Below are 6,581 nucleotides of genomic sequence, written 5' to 3'. Positions count from 1 at the left end.
TTCGAGTCCTCGTCTTTTATTCTTCCTCTTCGAGTCCTCGTGTTCGATTCTTCTCCCTCATCTTCATTCTTCTTCGATTCTCTTTCGGTTCTTCTTCACCAACTTCTGATTTCATCATCTCTTAAGGTTTGATTTCATGATTTATGTTATGGGTTTTCACTATTAGTTATTGATTCGTATCATCTACTAATAGTGTGTTATGGGTTATGTATTAGATGGATCGGTGATTTGTGTTCATAACGAGTCTGGTGGCGAGTCTGGCGGCGAGTCTGGCGACTGTTTCTGTTTCCGCAAGTCAGACGAAATCACGAATCTTTTGAACTTATCTTGTGTTTTTTATAACTTTGAAACATGAAGTTTAAAACATAAAATTTAAGTATATGTCATTTTTAAAATTGAAAACTTAAGAATTTTTAAATCTTTAAAATTGAAATTATGTTGTTTATATTAAGTGGGCGTATGGGTCACCCATGGATAACCCAACAACTTATGGTCTTATTTGGTTATGGTCTCATTTGGACATGGTTCTATTTGGGCTTCGACAAAAATGTCCATCAAAAAATAAAGCCCATTCGGACACACCCAAACCCGCCCAACCCGCCCATTTGACATCTCTAGTCGTCATAATCAACCTGCAAAAATAAAGAGAACATTAAAATACAGATCATGTATGAAAAAATAGTTTGAGTTATAATACCTGATTCCGCAACCACTTAATGAAGTGTTGATCTTTCATTTTGTCTACGTCACTTGTGGATATACCAGGAAATGTTTCTTCGACTTGAGAAACAACTAGGCTGTAAAATTAATCACATTTCATAGGAACGAATCTCTTGCAATTATATAATTAATTATATATGTTTTAAAGTGTCCATATATGTTACCTTTCAAAATAACACATCAATGGATCCTCGCAATTGAGTAGAATATAGGTGTGTGCACTATGAGCGTCTTGTTCACTCAACCACCAAACCTCTTTAGACTTCCCACCGAGTCGTCCAATCTGGCTAAAGATGTCTGGAACACCAGCAACTGCATTTGTTGGCGCAACCCCACCATCATCATATCTTCTTGGAGCTCTTCTCCGGGTACGTACTTTTGATGCAAAGTAGTACGATGTGAAGTGAGAAACTTCTTCCGTCAAACTTCCACCAATTATAGAACCTTCAACTTTGGCGAGGTTCTTTGTTTTTCCCTTCAAATATTTCATGGCTCGCTCATACTGATACATCCATCCGTAATGTACAGGTCCACGAAGCAATGCTTCATATGGGAGGTGGACAGCTAGATGCTCCATGACGTCAAAAAATCCAGGAGGAAATATCTTCTCCAAGTTGCACAATAAGATGGGAATTTTCTCCTGAAGCTGTTCCACAACTTCTTCTTTAAGAGTGCGTGTGCTCAGATCCCTGAAAAATGCTCCAATGCCTTTTATATTCCAAAAACAATTAAACACATTGTTGGTCAAATATTATTTTGCAAACTAGACCGTCATAAAATTATTGTGATATAATACACTACGAACCTGCAGGTGCTTCATGTACGTTTGTTGGAAGTAGCTCCGCAAATGCAAAGGGCAGTAGTCGTTGCATAAAGACATGACAATCATGACTCTTCATCCCGGAGAACTTTTGACCATTTTCAACACATCTAGAGAGATTTGAAACATACCCATCAGGGAACTTCACTTCTGATGCCACCCAGTTGAACAACACCGACTTTTTTTCTGAAGACAGTCTGAATATCAGAACGGGAACTTGTCCATTGCTTTTAATATGTAACTCGCTTCTTGAGCAAATATCCGGCAAGTCCAACCTCGATTTTATGTTGTCTTTTGTCTTCCCTGGGACATTCAATATTGTATTCATGATGTTCTCAAAGAAATTCTTCTCTATATGCATCACATCGAGGTTGTGGCGCAGAAGAAGATCCTTCCAATATGGCAACTCCCAAAATATACTCTTCTTGTGCCAGTTGTGATAAACACCGTAAGAATCATGCATATTACGAGGGACATGCGAATTACCACCCCAACGAACTGTTTCGTTAGCTCCGTAGTAGTCGATTTGCGCTTCAATTTGTTCTCCAGTTAGATATGGTGGAGGAGTGTCTCTCACAACCCTTTTGTGCCTAAACAAATTCTTGTTTCTTCGGTAAGGATGGCCAATGGGAAGAAATCGACGATGACAATCAAACCAACTTGTCTTCCTACCATTCTTCAGTTGAAACGCATCTGTCGTTCCATTACAATATGGACAAGCTAATCTCCCATGTGTAGTCCATCCAGACAACATCCCATAGGCAGGAAAGTCACTTATGGTCCACAAAAGCATAGCTCGCATCGTAAAATTCGTCTTCGTTGAACAGTCGTACGTCCTCACCCCTCTTGACCACAAATCCTTCAACTCTTTTATCAGTGGTTGTAAGAAAACATCCAGGGACCTTTTTGGATGGTTCGGCCCAGGTATCAATATGGTCAAGAATAGCAACTCCCGTTGCATGCACATCTCCGGTGGCAGGTTGTATGGCGTAAGAAAGACTGGCCACAATGAATATTGTCTCCTTGACATTCCGAACGAACTAAATCCATCTGTGCATAATCCGAGATACACATTCCGGCTATTGCTAGCGAAATCCGGATGTACTTTGTTGAAATGTTTCCAGGGTCTTGCATCTGATGGATGAGTCATCTCACCATCCATCTGAGTATGCTCGGCATGCCATCTCATCTTTTCAGCAGTCTGCTCTGATTGATACAATCTTTTCAATCTGTCTGTAATTGGTAGGTACCACATCCTTTGGTACGGTACCCTATTACGTCCCCGTCCTTGCGGCTTGAATCGTGGCTTCTTGCAGAATCGACATTCTTCTAGCTTCTCATCATCTCCCCAATAGATCATGCAGTTGTCGATGCAAACATCTATCATCTCCGAAGGCAACCCAAGACTATAAACTAATTTTTGAATCTCATAATCAGAATCAGCAGACACATTGTCTTCCGGCAAATACTCTTTAAACAAGTCCGCCCATTCGTTCATGCAACTTTTAGGTAGATTGTGATCAGTTTTAATATTCATCATTCTAGCAGCCAACGATAATTTAGAGAGACCTTCTCTACAACCACTGTAAAGTGGTTGATTCGCCGCGTTTAACATTCCGTAAAACTTTTTTGCATCTATATTAGGTTCTTCATCTTCATCATGAGTTACAAATGCATCAGCTACCATATCATGAACCCTATCATAATCTACCATCTCCTCCTGATGGTAACTCTGTTCATTATGCAAATGATGATTAACCGGTTCTTCCTGAAAATTGCTATTACTACTACTAGCTTCATTCTGATCATAATTAAAACCTTCCTCATGTTGAAACCAGATATAGTAATTTGGCGTGAAACCTCTATTTATTAAATGCTTCCAAACATTTTCACGGTTTGCCAATTTCGAATTGTTGCATTTCCGACAAGGACAGAACATCTTACCACTTTCTTGGGCGAGCGGTGTTGAATCTGCTTGATGCATAAATGTCTCCAGCCCCGCAAGGTATTCTTTCGTCACTCTCCCGTTAGCATCTCTATGCATATACATCCAATTCCGTAACTCGTAAATAGTCCCAGAGCCAGCCATTTTTTTTCTTTCACGTTTTTTGTTGTTGGTGTGTTTAAAATGATGTTCAAACATCCATATTTATAGGAAATTTCGAATCTGGTAGTTGTAATTTTCCAATGAAATTACGACGAAAATTAATTGGATGGCAAAAAAAAAAACGTGAGCCACTTACCAAGTCGGTGGATTCAAAGCTTCCTCGTTAAGTACACGTAAAATATTTCGTCGTAAAGAACTCGTGAAGTTTACGTCGTATTTACGAGGAAATAGTGTTTCCTCGTAAAAGCCCCGTCAATTTACATCGTCTTTACGACGAAAATCTTTTGCCGTGACCTTACGACGAAATAACGATGCTCTTCTTTTTCCACGTACTTTCCTCGCCAAATCAACGTACTTTTACGAGAATTGTTTTTCCTCGTTAATTCTCCTCGTTAAACTTACGTTTTCTTGTAGTGGTTTACTTGTTAGATTCAGGGTTCAAATAGGTTAGAGGGATTAGCCTCAGCTACAGATTACTAAATTATCAAAAAGAAAAACTAATTATCGGAAAACATAACGGCTGTCGATCGACGAAGACACCTCCTCATCGATCGACGGGGAAATGAAAAACCACGGCTCATTTAAGGCGACATTAAGTCGACACTCACACAAACCCAAAAACCCTTCGAACAAACTTCCACCCCTTTTCTCTCTCGTTTCTCGCCCAAATCGGACGATTCTTGCGCCCAATCCACTCGATTTCAACTCTCTATCTGTTTTGATAACTTAGCCCACGAATCAACATGGTATGAACACGAAATTTCTAAAATTTTGTTCTTGTTAGGGTTGAGATAAAAGATGAACTAGAACCAGAATTTTTGGGCCTATATCGATCGATTTGTGTTGATGGAATGATAGAATACAGATTACTGATCGATTCTACTGATTGTATATGCTATGCAAATCGAATTGCAGCAAAGGGGTTTTTACAGGTTCTCACGATGGAGATATCGATCGATGATACTCAATTACATCTATCGATTTTATTACTGAATTGTCGATCGATATCGTCACAAATCTGTCGATCGATTCTTATATTCATTTGTGAACTTTGTTTGCAGATGTACGAAAGGAGAACAAAGAGGAGATATTGTTGGGAATGTCCTGAAATCTGTTATACTAACTCTAGTAGAAGTTGTAATGTCGAGGTTCCGACAATCGTATAATATTAGGTGGTTATAATATTTTGCTAGAAACCACTTATAATCTATTAATTTAGAATTCATTGTTAATATTATATGATCCTATAGGGTCACACACCTAAGCAGACTGGATACGGTTTTATATTTATTGCTGCTTAATATATATAATACATATTTATGATATTAGTATTATATTTGTTTGCATGTCAAACACGTTAATGAACGTGTGTTAAGCCCACTCCTCCCTTTAGTAAGACTTTGGGTTAAGCCCATTATTAACCTAATTAGGTTTATAATGTGAGGTATATAAGAGGACGTGGGGCTAATGTTTTTGCGTGTAACAAAAATGTGGCCGGCTAATACGAAACCTAAGAGACAAAAGAGATTGTCAAGTTTTCTGAGATTTGATCTCAACGGAACTAGCATCCCGTATCAATCCAGTTTGTGTGTGTGTGGACACCGGTAGAGGCACCATATTTGAAGTGCTTGAAATCTCGATTTGGGTTACTCATCTTTCTGCTGCGAATAACCTGGTATATCTGAAATCCTAAATCTAGATTTATTTTAGTATTGGCATAAGATTCTAGGTAAAATGAATTCATAAGCAGTTTTATAAATTGTTATAGACCGGTATGAATTCCTACAGTAGTATCAGAGCCTACTTGTTTAATACTGAAATTAGATCTCGTTAAATCTATAATTTGGTATAGATAATAAATTGATATGCTCGTATGTTAAGAAAAAACCCTAATTTGGTTAAGGTAGATATACGACATAGTAAGTTACAACATTAAGAACATCCAAACCCGTATATGGAGATATATGTTTTTGGTTGTGGTGTTCTTGAAAACTAATACGTTTATGTTCAGAATAATATTATTTAACATGAACATTATGATTATTGTAATCGATTAGTTTTCACATGTTGTATTGTCTTTAATTGAACTTGCATGTCTCGTAGTTGCTGCTTTTATAAATATATTATTTACATTTTAACATATGCGTTATAGTAATGTCTCAATTGTTTATGTAAATAAATATATTTAGATTATCTCGATTATATCAAAGTGTTGATATGGATTTAGATATTTATATACATGTATATATAATAAATATTGATTTGGTTAAATCAACTTATTATCGTTCTAATTGGATTAGAACTAATATTATTCAATAAATAATATATTTTTTTTATTCGATTAAAATAAATAAATTATTTATAATTCAATTAAAATACATATTATATATGTATTAGTTATATTAATATTTTATATTAGATATAAGTTTTAAATATAAATTGAAATTGAATTAAAATTCGTTCCTCAATTAATTTTAAGTACTTTTGATGTCTACCCACTCTTATCAACTATCAAGGTTCATTTCATTGTAAGATGGGCTTGCCAAAGCAAGGTGTTTGCAATTACATGAGTGATGTAGATGGTAATGGTTACCATATGAATGTAAGATTGGTTCACTTGACTAAGCTATCAAAACGGTTTTGGGCTTAGATATATAGGTTGGATAAGACATAAGATGTCGTCTGACAACCAAGAATTATATTGGATATAATTAGCAAAGTGTTGCTTGGCTAAATAGCTAAACATTTTGGCGATGAGCCAAAGCTCACTCTGGTTCTAGTGAACATTTGGATCTTGGATTATTATATTAATTTGATGAAAACGTTTTGAATATAATATGAGTTTTTTTAATTGTTGAGATTTCTCTAATTCGTATACATCATATTAAAATTTAACTCCACACAACTCACTTTCTTTGCGATATGCCCTTAAGA

This window comes from Brassica rapa, chromosome A01 (genome assembly GCF_000309985.2).
Source record: "Brassica rapa cultivar Chiifu-401-42 chromosome A01, CAAS_Brap_v3.01, whole genome shotgun sequence".
Lineage (NCBI taxonomy): Eukaryota > Viridiplantae > Streptophyta > Magnoliopsida > Brassicales > Brassicaceae > Brassica > Brassica rapa.
Note: the sequence above shows the minus strand (reverse complement) of the source record.